This window comes from Ceratotherium simum, chromosome 17 (assembly GCF_057802395.1).
Source record: "Ceratotherium simum simum isolate JZ-2026a chromosome 17, ASM5780239v1, whole genome shotgun sequence".
Taxonomy (NCBI): domain Eukaryota; kingdom Metazoa; phylum Chordata; class Mammalia; order Perissodactyla; family Rhinocerotidae; genus Ceratotherium; species Ceratotherium simum.
Window position 1 is genome coordinate 9,670,110 of NC_141916.1, and position 20,138 is coordinate 9,690,247.

At 36.6% G+C, this 20,138-nt stretch overlaps 1 protein-coding gene across 2 annotated transcripts in view; it reads right to left on the bottom strand.

The window, feature by feature from the left end:
* Positions 1 to 20,138, bottom strand: part of SLC16A7 (solute carrier family 16 member 7) — a 171,233-nt gene that overhangs the window by 65,391 nt on the left and 85,704 nt on the right. For both annotated transcript variants that reach the window (XM_087442099.1, XM_087442100.1), the window contains exon 3: positions 12,121 to 12,252. The gene's annotated coding sequence lies outside the window, so the exon portion shown is untranslated. The remainder of the gene's footprint in view (positions 1 to 12,120; positions 12,253 to 20,138) is intronic.

Genomic DNA, 20,138 nt, shown 5'->3' on the forward strand with positions numbered 1-20,138 from the left:
CTCACAAATATTTTTTAATACTCTTGTACTCAGGAAATTTACAAAAAATTGGAGTGAGGTATACAACTTTGACTGTTTTGGGCTAAAAATTGAAAATATTTAATTTGTTTATGGAAACAACAATTACTCAAAGAGAAGTTAAGAATTCAGGTCTGTATTGGGGTACCAACTAAAAAATAACAGCTATCTCAATCTGATTTCTCAGCATAAGGAAAATGGAGCTGTCATCACTTAGAATACTTTCTTAATCCATAATGTTTCAGATTTTCTATACAAAGGTTAAAAAGGACCATGTGTTAAATTTGATGAATTTTAAAGAATTAAATAGTAGGCATATTTTAGAATTTTTCTACTTTTAATAATTGACAATACTTAAAAATATTTCAGCATGCACTTATTTTCTAAACATATAGGATTAGAAATTGTATGGTTTGAATGAATTAAGTTAATTTTAATGCATTTGTAAAATTGATGATACCTATCATTTTGTGAATGATACGTTCTATGCATTTTTCGCAGCAATGAAATTCTCCCAATCAAATGTATGGTATATTATTGTTTATTAAAAGAAAGGGACTTTCTTTTTGGATATGCCTAGGAACTGCTAGCTTTATGGTATAAAGCACCCACTCTCCTGTGGAAGAAATGATCACATATAGCTTAAAACAACTGAATTAAATTAAAAATATCTTGGTTATCTGACATCAATGTTTCTTTGTAGAATGCTGCTGCTTGCTTAGCTTTTAGCTGTAATTGCCAGTATTCCTCAATATCTTCTTTTTACTACTCTCATTCCATTTGTGGATATTTTTCAATTGAAATGTGGAGGGAAAAGAAACGCTTTTCTGTCGGTAAGACAACGTTGGAAATAAGTTAATAAAAACTAATTTTGCCACATCTTCAGAAAACCTACCAAAAAACTAAACAGATATCTATGAAAACAGACACAGGGGTTTAATTTTTGTTTAATGTCAAATTATATCCAAGATATTTTCAGTAATCTTCTATACGCACTTTTCAGATTTTCAGTGAAAGTATTCTCTACATTCAAGTTTTCTAATTTGCCCATAATCATACTCAAGGACTTTGCTTTCAGAAACTCATGTAGGAAAAGTGATAAAAATGAAACCTAAATAGGGAGAGCACTGTTTCTCTAGAACAAGTACTATGATGATGATGAGTAGTAGAATGAAAGTAACAACTATTACCTTAACTATATTTGAACGTTTATTTTGGCAAATATACTTAAGACTTAACATATTTTACAGTAATTCATGGATGGAGGAAAATCAGTATAACCTGTAATTAACAGATAACAGGATTTAAGATTAAAATGCTTATTTTACATTATGTGAGTCAGACATATCTCTAAGGAAGTTCTCAGACACATTCAATGTTGATCACCATTTATTTCCTTGAGTTTTTTTTCAGCTTTATTGAAATATAATTGACAAAACTGTAATATATTTAAAGTGTGCAACATGATTTGATATATGCATACACTATGACAGCATTCTCACAATCGAGTTAATTAATATATCCATCACCTCATATATATACCTTTTTTTGGTGTGAACACAAGTTCTACTCTCATAGCAAATTTCAATTATACAATATGGTATTATCAACTATAGTCACCATGTTACACATTAGATCCTGAGTCCTTATTCATCTCATAACTAAACATTTGTATCCTTTTACCAACCTCTCCCTATTTCCCCCATCCCTCAGCCCCTGGCAAACACCATTCTACACTGTTTCTATGAGTTTGACTTTTTTTTAGATTCCACATAATAAGTGTGACCATGCAGTATTTGTCTTTCTATGTCTGGCTTATTTTACTTAGCATAATGGTCTCCAGGTTCATCCATGTTGTCTCAACTGGCAGGATCTCCTTCTTTTTTAAGGCTGAATAATATTTCATTGTATATATATATATAGAGAGAGAGCTGTATGAGTTCCTTACATATTTTGGATTTAACCTCTTACTGGATATGTGGTTTGCAAATATTTCCTCCCATTTTGTGGGCTGCCTTTTCATTTTGTGGATGGTTTCCTTTACTGTGCAGAAACTATTTAGTTTGATGTAGTCCCATTTGTTTATTTTTGCTTTTGTTGCCTTTGCTTTTTTTTGACGTCAAATCCAAAAAATCATCACCTAGACCGATGTCAAGGAGTTTACCCTCTATGTGTTCTTCTAGGAGTTTTATGGTTTCAGGTCTTATGTCCAAGTCTTTAATCCATTTTGAGTTGATTTTTGTGTATGGCGTAAGATAGGGGTCCAGTTTCATTCTGTTGCATGCAGCTGCCCAGTTTTCCCAGCACCATTTGTTTAAGAGACTATCCTCTCTCTATTGTATATTCTTGGGATCTTTGTCAAAAATTGACAAATGCATAGATTTATTTCTGGGCTCTCTATGCTGTTTCACTGATTAATGTCTTTGTCTGTTTTTATGCCAATACATACTATTTTGATTAGTATAGCCTGGTAATAGAGTTAGAAATCAGGAAGTGCAATGCCTCCAGCTTTGTTCTTCTTTCTCCAAGTTCCTTTGGCTACTCGGGGTCTTTTGTGGTTCCATGTGGACTTGAGGATTGATTTTTCTATTTCCGCAAAAAGTGTCATTGGAATTTTGATAAGGATTACATTGAATCTGTAGATTGCTTTGGGTAGTAATGGACATTTTAACAATATTAATCCTTCCAATCCATGAACACAAAATATCTTTCCATGTACTTGTGTCTTCTCCAATTTCTTTCATCAATGTTTTATAGTCTTTAGTGTATAGATTTTTCACCTCCTTGGTTAAATTTATTCCTAAGTATTTTACTCTTTTGATGCTATTGTGAGTGAGATTGTTTTCCTAATTCCTCTTTCCAATAATTTGTTGTTAGTGTATAGAAACACAACCAAATTTTGTATATTGATTTTTTATACTGCAACACCACTGAATTCATTAATTAGTCATAACAGTTTTTTTTGGTGGAGTCTTTAGGGTTTTCTATAATACAAGGTCCTGTCACTTCATTGACTCCAATTTGGATGCCTTTGATTTCATTTTCTTGCCTTATTTCTCTGACTAGGACTTCGAGTACTTAATCTCCATCTGTTTGTCCTGATCTCATTAATTGATACTTACAGTTCTGGATTTTCCTTCCTGTTCAATGCTGAACCAAGGAGTGGAATGATTCTTGCATAGGCTTTTGATATATCTATTGGCTTTTTCTATTGCCTTCTGTTATTTCTCCTTTTGGATGATTGTGGACATAGTTCTATTCTGCTATTTTTGAATTAGATCAATAATTACATTTTATTTTGTTTTATTTACTTTATAACATGGATATAATTATATTATAAAACAAGGATCAGCAAACTTTTCCTGTAATGGGCTAGAAAATAAATATTTTAGGCTTTGCGGACTATATGGTCTCTCTCAGAACTACTCATCTCAATAGTTTTAGTGCAAAAGCAGCCATAGACAATACTAAAAAAATGGGCATGGCTGCGTTCCAATAAAATTTTACTCACAAACTAGCCCAAGGGCTGTAGTTTGCTGACCCCTGTAATAGAATATTAGAAAACCAAGAAAAGAAAAAAATCACACATAATCACACTATCCTAACACAATCACTATTAATAATTTTGCCTATTTCTTTTGATTATTTTTCTTTATTCATATATTTCTAATTAATTTAAATAATATTGTGATCATACAGACCATATAATTGTAAATATTGCTTTTTTTCACATTGTGATTTTTTATTAGTTGTCTCTATTAGCAATTTTTTTTCTTTTGATTAGAGAAGCGTCACATTCCAGTTCTTATAAAATCTGGAATATGCAAAAGTGTAAACCAGAATAAAATATTACCAAATAAAATCTTCAATTGCCACCATGGTTTATAAAGTATCTTCTTTTTTCCCCTATGTTTTGTTTTCTTTATTTCTTTTTTATCTATTTACATACTGTTTGTATATTCATACATTGAGAAATGCTGTTTGGAAAGCCACCTCAAATCATTACTTTAGGAGAATTTGGGTATAAACAACAAATGCATCTACCATTCTATTAGGGACTGTGAATGGAAATATTTTATAATTTAAAAATTTAAAAATGGTATTGGAAAGGCAAATCCATTTTATTTTTCCAAGAGGATACCATAAAAGCATAATAACAAGTTATTCCTCTCTGAAGACACACATACACAGATGATATGGCTCTAGATACAGTGACATTAACTAGATGGAACAGTTTCAAAAGTTCAAATTACTTGTCTCTTACTTTACTGATTTAAATGTATTATAATCAAATTAATATATAATCTAATCTATAGGTATACAAAAATGAATAAAGGGATCTATGAATCAATAAATATTGAGTCATATTTAGTCATACTTAGGCCAAGTAAGTGCTTATTAAGTAACTACTTATTTGTTCAGTTAAATTTCCACTAAAGTCCTATAATACGCTGTCCTTATTTTTCAAATGAGACTAAAGCTCAGAAACACTAAGAAACTAGACCCAAGTAAAATAATGTCAGGGACTGGATTTCTCTAATCACTGCTGACTATTAAAAATATATAAATAGAATTAGAAATAAGACCATTGGTTAACGTATTTAGAGAGGAAAACGACAAAAAAAAATTTAGGTATTTTTTATTATATCCTCTCTGCATATCTAAAGTATTCTCATAGGTCAAAATGGTCAAAGACATCCAATTTTCAAAACAGTAAGAAAATAAACCTAAAAAATCACTGCATAGGGATACATTTGTATATTAGAAGCCTACCAAAAACGTCAGGGAAACCACAGTATTAAAGTCAAATGAAAAGCTTTCACCATAAGCAAATAACGCACACAGTGTAGATCCTGGTCAATAATGGTCATCAGAGCAGGGACACTTCTGTAAATTCATTAATATTCTGCAGATGGCAATTGTTCAAATCAACCCAAAATACCACATCTTGTCAAAGAACGATTTTGAAAAGATTTGTATGTCTTCGGTATGTTTACAGTCTGCTTTTGTAATCATTTTTCCATGTTGGAAACAATAAAAAATCATCTATCTAGTTAATTTGAAGTCACTCTTTCTCCTTGGCCATCAGTTAACCCAACACGGTGAGTTTACAGCACATGGGCACTGGAAATAGTACCTTTTAAAAAGCATAATATTTAAGGCAGAAAGTAAAGAGACAGATTGTTAGTATTGGTTAAACCAACTGCAAACAGCAATCAGTCTTTGAAAGATGTCTAAAAAAATCTGAATCTATATATTATTGAATTTTGTTATTATATTTTAAACTAGCCAACTTTCTTATTGCTTAAAAATAAAAAATAAAAATCTAGAAGAATACTGAAGAAATACAAAAGGGCATTTATGTGGTAAACTACTTTTTGTTGTGTAATCAGAGTGTAAAAACAATTATGAAGCTTAAAGTCCTCACTTTGCAATTTTCCTGTTTGGGTAAAGGAAACTAAAGCATTTTTTATGACTAGTTCATGAGTTTAAACTATTGTAGTTTTTATCACATCTGCGACAGTTTACACTTAGAAATACAACTGGATGATTTATTTTTCAGTCATCTCAAAAATCATCAATAACTTCTCTAAATAATCTTAAATTCATTATTTTTAAATGATGATATCAATAGGAGCATTAAAATTTACTAATATTCAGATCATGTTATGAATATTAATACCGAAATTACTAATAAGCTAGGTTGATGTTGGGATTTCCATTTCACAGATGGGCATCTATGCTCATGGAATAGTGAAGAGGCTCATACAGATTCACACAATAAATAGGTGGCAACACTAAATATAAATTCTATGAATCTGAATCTTTAAATGATTTGTTTCCAATGCACTACATTCTATGAATTAAGCCTTATTATTATTTATATGGTTTCATCTGGGGCTTCAGAGGCTTGGAATACTGGCTCTGTCACTTTGTGACACTGAGTGAAGTAATAAGACTCTCTGAGTCTGTAAAAACAGGCTAATAACTGTATTTACCTCACAGGGTAATTGAGAGGACTGACAGAAGAATACATGTAAAATAAATAGCATGATTGGAATATCCCAGGTAAATGTAAATATCATTATCTTGACCTTCCTTAAAATGATAAATGAAAACATATCACATTAACATGAGGAAAGATGCAATAAAAAAATCACATTTTAAAGAACAAAGCATTTATGGGGATTTCCTTTCTGCTAAACTCTATGTTGTACATTATATTTAATGTAGTAACTGTAACTTTCAAAAGCCAAGTCTTAAAGTGAAATTTTACAAGAGTAGGCTAAGGATTAAATGAAACAGCTTATGCTTAGCTTGGCAATGTACACATTGCAAGCATTCAATAAACCAAAATTGATGTTGAATGTGAATCTCCCAGAATTCTTTCTAATTATGCTGTATAAATTTAGGGTCTTTAGAAAATAATAGATATTTTTAATCTGATCACCCTTGTGTGTTCCTCCCTGACCACATCACCCTCCTTCTACCAAGAAACAACCACTATTCTGAATTGTGTGATGAACTTTAACTTAATTTTATCTACATTTTTACCATACATGTGTATGTATATATGCATATATGTATGCATTCCTAAACTTATATATAACACATAAACTAACTGAGCTAACATCTGTAGCAAATCTTCCTCTATTTTGTATGTGGGTCGCTGCCACAGCACAGCCACTGACCAGCGGTGTAGGTCTGCACCTGGGAACCTAACCTGGGCCACTGAAGCAGAGTGGGCTGAATTTAACCACTAGGCCACCAGGGCTGGCCCTGATTCTCATTTTTCATGCTAGTTGTGTTCTATAAAGTCATCATGAACACTGAATTAGTCAATCCTAAGCTGCTGTTCCTAGGAGAAAGACAGGGCTAGCCTTCTGCAAGCCTCTGGTCACAATGCTTTCATCAACCAACCAACACATAACCTTTCCTTATGAGTGTTTCTGTTTAAAGACACCTTACTCATATTGTTGATTCATTAACCTTGAACTCATGGTCAAGAACACTGAAACTTCCAAGTCTTGGCTATTGTGAATAACGCTGCAATGACCACAGGGGTGCATGTACCTTTACAAATTGGTGTTTTCAAGTTCTTTGGATAAATACCCAACAGTGGAATAGCTGGATCATATGGTGGTTCTATCCTTGATTTTTTGAGGAATCTCCATACTGTTTTCCATAGTGGCTGCACCAGTTTGCACTCCCACCAGCAGTGTATGAGAGTTCCCTTCTCTCCACATCCTCTCCAACACATGTTGTTTCCTGTCTTGTTAATTATAGCCATTCTGACGGGTGTGAGGTGATATCTCATTGTAGTTTTGATTTGCATTTCCCTGATAGTTAGTGATTTTGAACATCTTTTCATGTGTCTGTTGGCCATCTGTATATCTTCTTTGGAGAAATGTCTGTTCAGGTCTTTTGCCCATTTTTTAATTGGGTTGGTAGTTTTTTTGTTGTGCCCATCAAGGGACGAATGGATAAAGAAGATGTGGTATATATACACAATGGAATACTACTCAGCCATAAGAAACGATGAAATCCAGCCATTTGTGACAACATGGATGGACATTGAGGGTACAATGCAAAGTGAAATAAGTCAGAGGGAGAAGGTCAAATACCATATGATTTCCTTCATTAAGTAGTAGATAATAACAACAATAAACAAACACATAGGGACAGAGACTGGATTGGTGGTTACCAGAGGGGAAGGGGGGAGGGAGGAGGGTGAAAGGGATAATTCGGTACATCTGTATGGTGATGGGTTGTAATTAGGATTTTGGTGGTGAACATGATGTGATCTATGCAGAAATAGAAGTACAATGATGTACACCTGAAATTTTTACAATGTTATAAACCAATGTTACTGCAATAAACAAAAAATTAAAAAAAAAAAAAAAAAGAACACTGAAACTGATGCCTGAATGAAGCTTATCTAACACACATCTTCTCCATAACGCATAGCCCAGCCTTCCTGTGCTTAGGAACACGAGTCAGCACTTCGGGGCTACACTGGGGGCCGTTTTAAACAGCAGATCAACAACAAAAACACAATATGTGAAGAACATGGCATTTAACAGACTGCAGAAAGGACACCGCTTAGAGGAAGAGAGCTGAAACAAGAAGCCAGACCTCAGTGGAGAACGTGCGTGTCTGATGACTCAAACTTTTTGCTGCTCTGCAAATGCCCACAAAAGTGCTGTGAGTATTGATTTTAGAATTACAAATAAACCTTTGTGAGCAGACAAACTTGTAAAAATGGAATTGCGAATACTGGGGACTATCTCATTTCTGAGTATATGTATGTAGGTGTACATGCGTGTGTGTGTGTGTGTGTGTGTGTGAAGATTTGAATTGTTTCCAGTTAGTTGTCATTACGAAAATGCTCCTATGAACATTCTCATACTTATCTTTCTTGAGGGACTTATACAGACATTTCTCTGAAGATATTCCAGCGGAGCCGTTGAAGATACATTGTATGAATTTACACTGACACCAACTGTGTATGACACTTTTTTTTGCTACACATCTTCATCAATGTGTGGCTTTTTAATTTTTCTCCTAATCCAGTAGGCATGAAATATTTACTGTGGTTTAATTTGCATTCTGTGATTACTAATAATTTTGAGCATCTTTTCTTATGGTTAGAGCCATTCTCTTCTGTGAATGCCAGCTCCTGTATTTTACTAGTCGTGCTTGCACCAATGGAAAAAAAGCTTCCACTTGGTTCTTCTAATAATTTGGAAGTTTATGCATTCTATTTCTATACCTTAGTAGTTAACCCAGAAATTTTAATATAAATTTTTACTTAAAGTTTAAAATCAGTAGCTGTTTATTATTTTCGAACTACACAAGCATTGATCGGGATTTTAAAATTTAAAAATATGAAAAATGCAGATAAAGAAAAAATATATAAATCACCCATAATACTATCACTAGAATAAACTATTGTAAACATATCGGTGAATATTATGCTAGAGTGTCAATAATATATATATGTGAATGTCACACGTTTCATCCAATAAAAAAAGATAATTTTAAGTTATATCAAAATTATATGTACAAATACGTACTAAAGAAAAAAATCTTCAACTGGTTTAAGTATTCTTAAATATTTTCGTAATCAGATAATGATTCTTCTGAATCACTTGCTGACTCATAGTTTGCAATAGCTGTGTGTTCCCTATCTAATATCACCCTCTGAGCTAACGAGAGCATTGATGATCCAGCACTTGTACAGATTACTCTAGGAATTTCTTCCGAGCTGCTTGTGAGTTTTTATTATAAGTTTTGACATCGATGCTTTGGTGATCTTACCAGAACTTATCAACAGAAGATATTCAGAAAACAGCAGCACTTACACTCCTGCCTCTAATGGCCCATAAATGGTTTGTTGACTGAAATATCAAAAGATTGAAATTGTCCAATCATCAGCAGAAACAACCACCAAATTTGCGTGTGCATAGGCCATGACTGTCATGAGGACCTCATTATGGCATCCAGGGGAAGAGACACCCTGATTTCAAAGATGTTAAAATGTGAAATAATGTGCTTCTTAGAGTTGAAGGAATAATAAATGCAGTAAATATTTACACATGCATATGTATATACAATGTGAGTATGTATTTACGTATATAAATGCAATGAAAATAAATATATTACACATGGGTACAGTTCTAAGATTTGAATTTCTCACTTTGTTGGTTTTTTAACTATGAATATATATTTATATCATGAGTTTTAACAGTATTTCACTGGTAATATTTCCTAAATTATTTCACTAAATCCTGGAATATTTAAATGATTTAACTTATCTCAATACTATGAGTTATACTGTAACGAGTATTTTTTATATTTCTTATTTCAATTTGAACCACAGGAAAACATAATTTTTTTTTTTTTGTGAGGAAGATTGGCCCTGAGCTAACATCTGTTGCCAATCCTCCTCTTTTTTTGCTGAGGAAGATTGGCCCTGGGCTAACATCCATCCCCATCTTCCTCCATTTTATATGGGACGCCACCACAGTGTGGCCTGACAAGTGGTGCATTGGTGCGCGCCTGGGATCCGAACCGGCGAACCCCGGGCCACTGCAGCGGAGGGCGCACACTTAACGGCTTGCACCACCGGGCCGGCCCCCAGGAAAACATAATTTTTGCTCCAAATTCCTCATTCTTCCAGTGAATAATTTGGAAACACCTGTAATATTGTTACCTTCACATAACATATCTAACAATTTGTTCAACACGTCTTTCCCACTGGAGTCCAAGATACAGAAGTCAATCACTGCGTCCTCAGTTCTCAGCAGAGTTATTGGCATAGAGTAAGGTATTCAATATGGTTATTAAATAATATCAGAGTTGGTGAATAAATAGCTGCGAATATTCGTGCTTTGAAAAGGCACCCATTGTGCCTCTGCTGTCATTTTATCTCTTTAATTATAAGTTTCAGTTTTAATAATGAATTTATTCATTTCTAAATAACAATGTGTGATAATCTGATGTTCTGTCATGAAGTAAGTAAATAAACAAATATACAAATACATAAATACAAATAAAACTTAGGCCCAAACATATTCGTTTGAGGCAGACATTTTAACAGTGTTTTCTAGACAAGGATAGGAATACTGCGGCTAATGCTGGTAGCAATTTTGGCATAAGTGCCTGGGAAGCCGTTGACTTTGGATTGCAACAGCCACTCAAGTGCATCCTAAATGAAAAGCAAAGGAAACTAATATTTGCTGAATGTAACGTGACTAAGGTATATACAGGTAAACAATAAATCCACCATTCAAATACAGAAAAGGACTCAAAAAACAGAAGCATCCAGGGGCCGGCCCAGTGGCGCAAGTGGTTAAGTGCGCACGCTCCGCTGCGGCGGCCCGGGGTTCACCTGGGGGATCCTGGGCGTGCACTGATGCACTGCTTGTCAAGCCATGCTGTGGTGGCGTCCCATATAAAGTGGAGGAAGATGGGCATGGATGTTAGCTCAGGGCCAGTCTTCCTCAACAAAAAGAGGAGGATTGGCAGATGTTAGCTCAGGGCTGATCTTCCTCAAAAAACAAACAATCAAACAAACAAAAAAAACCAGAAGTATCCAAAAAACTGAAAGGAGTAAAAACGTATAATAATGACATAAGCTACCCTCCTTTTCCCTCAACTCCTCCCATTTTTCTGTCTCTAACACATGTATATACACATACACACACGTGCACACACATACATAAACATACATTTATCTCCTCTAAGTATTCATCATCTCCATAGGCATCTTTTCGCTAATGAAAGTTCTTTAACAACTTTGGATGACGATTTGTGAGTATCCACAAACAATCAACTATTTCCCATTTCTCTAGATTCTATCCTTAAGGAAGATCATTTAGGAATTGCTGATTCCAGCTCCATATTAAACTAAAGTTTTTCTACCATATATTGCCTGAAACTGCGTGTTTATCCTTTGAATTGTCAACTACTTGAATTATCCCTGCTTTGTTATAGAAGTCAAGCTATTTTCTCAGATGCTACACATTCCTTTCAAAAGTTTCCTTGCTTTATGGGTGTTAGCTCAGGGGTAGCCTTCCTCACAGAAAAAAAAAAAGTTTCCTTGCCTTTAAAAATAATATGAGTGAGCTATTCTTTTTCTCCTTAATCCTCTTTCTTTCCTGTATTGTTATTTTCACAACATTCACCAGATTATCAAGGTATATGACCTTTTGTGCTCTGTTTCCAGCACATTGACTTGATTTTAATTTATAATCGTATACTCCAGGTCATGAGTCACTACTCACATACCTCTTCACTTCATCTCCTACCTATTTTGCTTCTTCCATATAAATTGACGTCTTATGATCTCTTAACTAAATCATTGAAAAGTGGACCAAGAAGCATTAACTCTTGAAAAATTCCACTTCCAAGATTGTCACCTGTTCATTATTAACAACGCTTGAGAAGTCAAGATCCAATTCATACACATTCATCGGCCTCATGTTATTTTCCTGTGCACAATTCTGTAACACTTTATACAACTTATGGATGCTGTGTCTTGTTCCTTTTATTTATGAGTATAATCAAGAAAAAACAGAATTAAAATCATAATTTTACCTGTTGACAGATGCCCACTTGAACAGATTTCTTTGGATTATGTGTGGAATTGTTGAGCCTAGTCACTATTCCTCGACGTGTGATATTTGAAGGCAACACAAAGGGAGAGAGGTAGAGCGGCTTCTGGATTATCTACACAAACAGAAAAACAAGTGTTACATGTGTAACTGGGTTCCACAAGCCTCATTAGAGCCACTAGCTTTAACTCATCCCAGTAAGTTGTGACCATGTTTTAATAATTAGCAAATTAAATATATATGTGTATGTATATATATACATATATATTTCTTTCTTTTTCAATCCGCTGATACAACTATTAAAGTATGAACAAAAGACCAAACAAGCGTGCATGAGAAAAAAAATGAAAAGTATAAAATGAAAATTAGTTTTTTTTTTTTTTTACAAATAACAGTAGATATCTACCATTATGAGAAGGAAATTTATTGGCATTCCTTAGCTGCCACTAAAATAATTCCCTATACTCATTTAAATAACCTGCTATAAAATTCAATTAAATAAAATATCCATTGACATCTGAAATAAATAGAAAGTTTCAAAGAGAATTATTAGGGGGCTGGTCTGGTGTCGTAGTAGTTAAGTTCCCACACTCTGATGTGGCAGCCCAGGGTTCGCAGGTTCGGATCCCAGGCACAGACCTATGCACCGCTTGTCAAGCCATGCTGTGGCAAGCATCCCACGTATAAGATAGAGGAAGATGGGCATGGATGCTAGCCCAGGGCCAATCTTCCTCAGCAAAAAGAGGAAGACTGGCAACAGATGTTAGCTCAGGGCTAATCTTCCTCACAAAAAAAAATGAGAGAGGGAGAATTATTAGAAATACTATCAATAATGCACATGCCCTACAATGAAAGACTGGATTGTGAAAAAAAGAAAAAATATTTTAGGTTTAGAATTTAAACTTCCTGATCAGGTCTGGGCGATAGATTACATGCTAAATCTCCCTAACACATCAAATACCTTTAGTTCAACCTACATGTGGTGCTGAGTATATAGAAACTGGTACTTAGAGTTTATTTTGTTTGGGTGAAGCATTCCTGTGCCTAGATTAAACTAAGAAAACGTCAACTGCTTCAATTAAATAACCAGTTGCCTGCCTTGCATCCAGGCCACCTATCCTGAAGTGCTGAATGGAGGCAATGCAGCCACAGGTCAAATGAGGATTGTCTGAGAGGATGAGGGAAGTCTGTGTCTAGTTGCCAAGTCAGTGAGAAACCGGGGGTGGGGACCAGAATGAAGATTGGTAACAGAATTAGAAAGTCACAGATAAAATCTGAGAAATGGGTAAGGCTGGAATTAAAGTTTTAACTTGTGCCAAGAATGAAGAGTTCACCTACATTGGTCTCCCAGGTCTGGGATCACAGCAGCAAGGAGAGGTTCACATCTGCTCTGGTCCCACAGGAGCCTTGGGAGCCTGTGTGACTCTTTTAAGCCAGGTCATTCAAGATGGCAGCTCCATCCCACCACAAGCAACTAGCCTATTCAAATGTAGAACACTTTTTATATTTTGAGGAGACACATTTTCTGTCAGTTTCCTCTGGCAGAGAGAGCTGCCCTGCGTTCAGGGCAAAGCCTCAGAGGAAAGCCTACGGCAGTCCTGAGAATTGGGCTCCGACCTGTAGCCTGTGCTGGATTATCACTACAGTCTGTGGAGGCCAGCACAGGGGCCATAACACAAGATCTTGACAGTCCAAATGCTAAATGTTCACCAACATTTCTACACAACACATCTACAAAATTCTCACAGTGCCTTAACCTGACTGGTCAATTTTCTTCCAGGAACACTAACCCGTACGTATCTGGGGCTTTTTCCAACAACTTGGCCAATAATCCAGGACTCCTCTGCTTGGTAGCTATAACTATATTAATCTATTTTATATCCCGTTCTCTACATCTATTAAACTATCATAGTATATTTTTATACACATTTATGCAGATGTACTCATACAATGCATATATTAATCTTTAGTTTTAAAAATGAAAGGTAGTGTTTTAAAATTTATGTCTGACTATAAAGTCAATAGAAGATAAACAACCCTTAAGAAAATGGGAAGGTTTGTTTAATTTGGGAAAGCAACTATTTTGGAGACTGCTTCCTAAAGTCCAGGTAGGCATAAAGCTGATTCTCTCCCATAAAAGCAGTGTTAATTATTATAGCTAGAGGCTGGGCTGTGGGACCAGCTAATTTGGTTTCTTAGCAATTCACATACATGCCACATGTTTTATGACGGGTTTTACTTAAAACAGGGTGCATGAAAAAATAAACAATGTTTTTGAGCTTTCAATTTTTTTTCTAGATTCAATTAATTATCATAATCCCATGAACTAAGAGGAAGTGGTATTTTTAATCACATTTACACACGAGGGCATAAAGGATCAGAAGTGCAAAGTGATTTTTCCAAAGTGTAATGTCCAGGAAGTGATCACATTGGTACCACGACTAGTATCTTTTTATTAGGAGCATTGTTTCTGGTTCTACTTTAACATACCATCTTGGAGGCTTCTCTGTCTGCTTACAAATATACTCCTTCAGTTTTACTTCTATGGTGAATTTCCAAATTTCAATTCTTGCACATAGCCTTGCCTGTCTTGTTTATCAGAATTCAAACACTGGTTCTTTGGAATTCTAAACCCCAATCATCCTTCAAAGTTTTTAGAAATTCATCATTATTCCAGTTTATTTACCTCTGTCCTTTCTATAATGTTTTTGACTATTTAGACTACAATATATCATTGTCAACGAAATGGTGACTTGATGACTACTGAAGACATTTGGCAATGACTACTAAAAACATTTGGCTATTTCAAGTGTTTTTCAAAAACTTATGTGGTGGGATGCGCTGAAGCCCAAGAACTTTGCCTTATCGTCTAGAGATCAATATGGGTTGACTAATCTATGGAGAAGAAGATGCGGGAAAAAGAAGTAATGAAACTATTGGCAATAGTCAAAGGTTAGACTCCAGTGTTATAGTCAAGGCCCTTTCTCATTCGGTTGTACAGAATATCAGAATGTTCCTTTATATACTTTGTGAATAATCATTTCTTCAACTTCCCAAATCTAAATCAGGATGTATCAATTTTATGAACCTTTATCAATAGTCTACACCACCCAGAAGTTTATGTTTCAAAATATAGTCCAGAAATAAGGTTCTCAGCAAACTAAGTCCCAAATTAAATCAATAGATGAGAGGAGACTATTGGCATCACTATAAATTCTTCCAGATAGCCTATAGATAAGGCATGAGTAGTTCTTCACATCCAACCTGTCAAGTGATCTATTTTCACCTAAAGGAATTAATGTGTTCCTTAAAGAATAATGGACTGGTCCTTTTGCTATTTCCTCTTTCTTGTACAAAAGGATATAGTAGTGTCGAATTAATGTACGATGTTTAAGTTTAGGTGACAACTGACCCAATTTTATAACTGGAATTAAACTGAACCACATCTTTTCTTTACCAACATGTAATTGAATTAAAATTGGAATCTAATCCTGGAAAGTTATTTTATTCTTCAAAGTGGACCATCTGTTAAATCCTATTGATTGATTTACTTTGACAATTAGACAGGAGAGATATCAACAGTGCATAGCCCACAAAATATCAGTAACAAAAAAGCTATTTTTAGATGTAAACTACGGCTATAGTTCAAAGGACTCTGAGAATGCTAATTGATACTAAGGGTCAAACTAACTAAATATGTTTCTATAATGGGCAAACTAGGAAAAATAATATGAACCAGCATATAATTATCCATGAAGAATTGGAAATGGACTTCTCAAAGCAAACAATTCGCCTGATTTTTTTGTGTGTGTGTGTGAGGAGGACCATCCCTGAGCTAACATCCAATGCCAATCCTCCTCTTTTTGCTGAGGAAGACTGGCCCTGGGCTAACATCTGTGCCTGTCTTCCTCCACTTTATATGGGACGCCGCCACAGCATGGCCTGCCAAGCGGCACGTCAGTGCGGGCCCAGGATCCGAACCGGCGAACCCCGAGCCGCCGCCGCGGAGCACGCGCACTCAACCGCTTGCGCCACCGGGCCGGCCCCTCACCAGATTTCTTATACTATACTTTTAGAATTGTTAAAAGCAATTGTACTGGGCTAAATAGCAGCCCCCAAAAAGATACGTTTGTGTCCTAATCCCCAGATTCTGTACTATTACCTTATGTGGGCCTATAGACTATTTGTGTTCCCCCAAATTATATATGTTGATACCTAATCCCTAATGTGATGGCATTTGGAGGTGGGGTCTTTGGGAGGTCTTTAGGTCATCAGGGTAAAGCCCTAATGAATGGGATTAGTGCCCTTATAAAGGAGGTCCCAGAGAGGCCCCTTGTCCCTTCTGCTATGTGAGGACATAGTGAAAAGACAGATGTCTAGGAACCAGAAACAGGGCCCCAACCAGACACTGAATCTGCCAACACCTTGATCTTAGACTTCTCATCCTCCAGAACTGTGAGAAATAAATTTCTGTTGTTGATAAACAACCCAGTCTATGGTATTCTATTTTGGCAGTCCTAATAGATTAAGATACAAATTGGTACTGGAGTGGGGTGCTGCTGTAACAAATACCTAAAAATGTGGAAGTGGCTTTGAATAATGGGTAGAAGCTGGATGAGTTTTGAGGTGCATTGCCATAAATGGACCAATAAGAATGATTCTGGTGAGAGCCCAGAAATAAAATAGGAGAGCTGTAGAGAAAGCCTCAATCTTCTTAGAGAATACCTAAGTCATCCTGAACAGAATGTTCGTAGAAATATGGAGGTTAAAGGCCATTCTGATGAGGTCTCAGACAGAAATGAGGAACGTGTTATCAAACAATGGGCGATCCTTGTTATAAAGTGGCAACGAACCTGGCTGAGTTGTGTTCATTTTCTAGTTCTACAATAGAACTTGTGAGTGATGAAATCGAATATTTAGCTGAATATTTAGCTATTTCTAAGCAAAGTGTTAAAGGAATGGCCTTGGTTCCTCCTGACTCCTTACAGTAAAATGCCAGAAGAGAGAAATGACTTGACAGAACTGTTACTCAAAAATGAAACAACTTAAAGATCTGGAGAACTCTCGGCCCATCCATACTGAAAAGAATGAGAAAATATGGTCAGAAGAGAACCTTAAGACTGTGGACAAAATAGCATTTGATAAGATTAGTCCTCATCTCAAGAGAAGCAGGAGCAATTGCTGAAGACAATGGAAGAATAACCCTGAAGACAATTCAGAAACCATCAGGGCTGCCCACCCATCACAGGCCCAGAGTGCACGGGCCCCAAGGGCAGAATGCTTTGAAAGGAGGGACCATCGGAGCCTGTGGGAACTTGGGGTGTCCTGCCGGGTGCTGCCTCACATCGTGGACTCTGCTCCCTGACTCCTGCATTGTGTTCCTTGGCTGCCCCAGGTGCAGCTCCAGTGAGCCCTTGTATGATACCATGGCGGCCATACCTCTGGAGGATACAGGCGGCAAACTTGGGCAGTGTCCACGCTCCTCCACTATCCCTGCCAGTGTGCAGAGTGCAAGGGCTGTGGGGGCATGGCTGCCTCCACCTAGATTCCAAAAGAATCCTTTTTGGCAAGCCGCAGGCTCATGATCCCATCCAGGGAGAGCCATGGACACAAGAGAGAACCACTGCAGGGTAGGGCTACTGCAGAGACCCAATTAGGGCACTGCCTAGTGGAGTCCTGGGGGCAGGGCTATCCCCAAGAACCGCTGGAGTGCAGTTCCAAACCCGGGAGAGCCATGGCCAGGGAACTCCAGCCTGAGAGAGCTGCAGCAGTGAAGCCACAGGCCCAGTGAGTCCAGAAGGCAGATCATCCAGTCAAAGAAGACCATTCTTGATCCTTAAGGTTTAATGTTGAGTTTTGGACTTACCTGGAACCCATTACCCCTTTCTTCTTTCCTATTTCTCCCTTTTGGAATGGGAATGTCTATCTTATGCCTGTCTCACCATTATATTTTGGGAGATTTCACAGGTTCACAGCTGGAGAGGAATTTGTCTCAGGATGAATCATACCTTGAGTCTCACCCATATCTGCTTTCAATGATATTTAGATGAGACTTTGGACTTTAGACTTTTGAGTTGATGTTGGAAGGAGTTACGACTGTTGGGGCTATTGGGATGGAATGAATATTTTGCATGAGAGAAGGACATGAATTTTAGAAGGTCCAGTGTGGAATGCCATGGACTGAGGCCATTTGTGTCCTCTCAAAATTCATATGTTGAAATCTAATCCCCAATTTGATGGTATTTGGAGATGGGGCCTTTGAAAGGTGAGTAGGTCATGGGGATGGAGCCCTCGTGAATGGGATTAGTGCCCTTATAAAAGAGACCCATGAGAACTCCCTCGCCCCTTCTGCCATGGGAGAACATGAGAAGATGGCCATCTATAAACCAGGAAGCTGGTTCTCACCAGACAATGAATCTGCCAGAACCTTAATCTTGGACTTCCCAGCCTCCAGAGAGCCCAGCTTACCGTATTTTGTTACAGCAGCCCCAATAGACTAAGGCCTATGGCAAAAGATGTGATGAGGTTAAGATCTTGAGAAAGGAGGGCCGGCTCTGTGGCTTAGCGGTTAAGTGCGCGCGCTCTGATGCTGGCAGCCCGGGTTCGGATCCCGGGCGCGCCCCAAGGCACCACTTCTCCGTCCAGCGCGAGGCCGAGTCCCACGTACAGCAACTAGAAGGATGTGAACCTATGACATACAACTATCTGCTGGGGCTTTGGGGGGAAAAAATTGAATAAATAAAATCTTTAAAAAAAAAAAAGATCTTGAGAAAGGAGCTCCTCCTAGATTATCCAGGTGGTCTCTAAATGCAATCACATGCATTCTTATAAGAGAAACAAAGAGAGTTTAGAGACAGACGCACAGAAGAGAAGAAATGGCAGAGAGGAAATGGCAATTTGAAAACGGGGGCAGAGCAGTAAGTGATGCAGCCACAAGGCAAGAAATGCCAACTACCACCAGCAGCTAGAAGAGGCATGGAGTGAATTCTCCCCTGGAGCCTCTTTAAGGAGTGCAGTCCTGCTGACATCTTGGCCTCGAGAAGTGTGAAAATAAATCTCTATTATTTTAAGCCACCAAATTTGTAGTAATTTATTATGGCTGCCCTAGGAAACTAATAGAGCAGTAATGATGACATCATTTTAAAAGCCATGAACCCAGCAATTCCACTTAAGGATGTTTTACTTATAGGCAAACTTGCACAAGTTTGCAAAGAATCACGTACAGGATGTCCAGGTAGCATCATTTATAACTGTGGCAAACTGAAAGCCACTAGGAAAATGGGTAAATTGTTGTGCATTTATAATGAAGTACAACACGACTATAAAAAAATGAGGCAGATCTGTATGCACCGAGATGTAATGTTGTTAAAAGCATAATAAATGCAATAAAAGCAAGCTGTAGAAGAGAAAAATATGATTCCATCCATTTTAAAGTGTGTACACATAAAGACTTATGTCCATATATTTGTATATGCATACAAATTATCTAGAACAACATGTAAAAAGCTATTAATAGTAGGTAACTTTGGCAAATAGTTACATATAATTTATATATTTTTGAAATGTTTAAATATTATAGGAGTATATCTTATTTTTCTATTAAAAACTACAAAAATGCAAAAACACCAAACTTCAGTGTGCAAATATATTTCCTTATATATTAACTAGGTATTATATACAGAATTTTCATATCTTTTTTTTTCTAATGCTTTTTTTCCTGGTAGCTAAATTTTCATCACACTAAGGTAAAGAGAAATTGGCCCCTGCTTATAGATCTTACCTAATGGTTCTCACAGTGTGGCCCCTGGCTGAGCAGCATAAACATTACCTGGTAACTTGTTAAAAATGTGAATTCCGGGGCACCACGTCCCATCTACCGAATGAGAAGCTCTGGGAAGGAGATTCAGAAAACTGTAGCCTCACAAGTCCACCAGGTGATTCTGCTGCCCACTAATGTTTGCAAATTACTGGTCTAGGCTCAATGTTTGAAAATTACTCCTC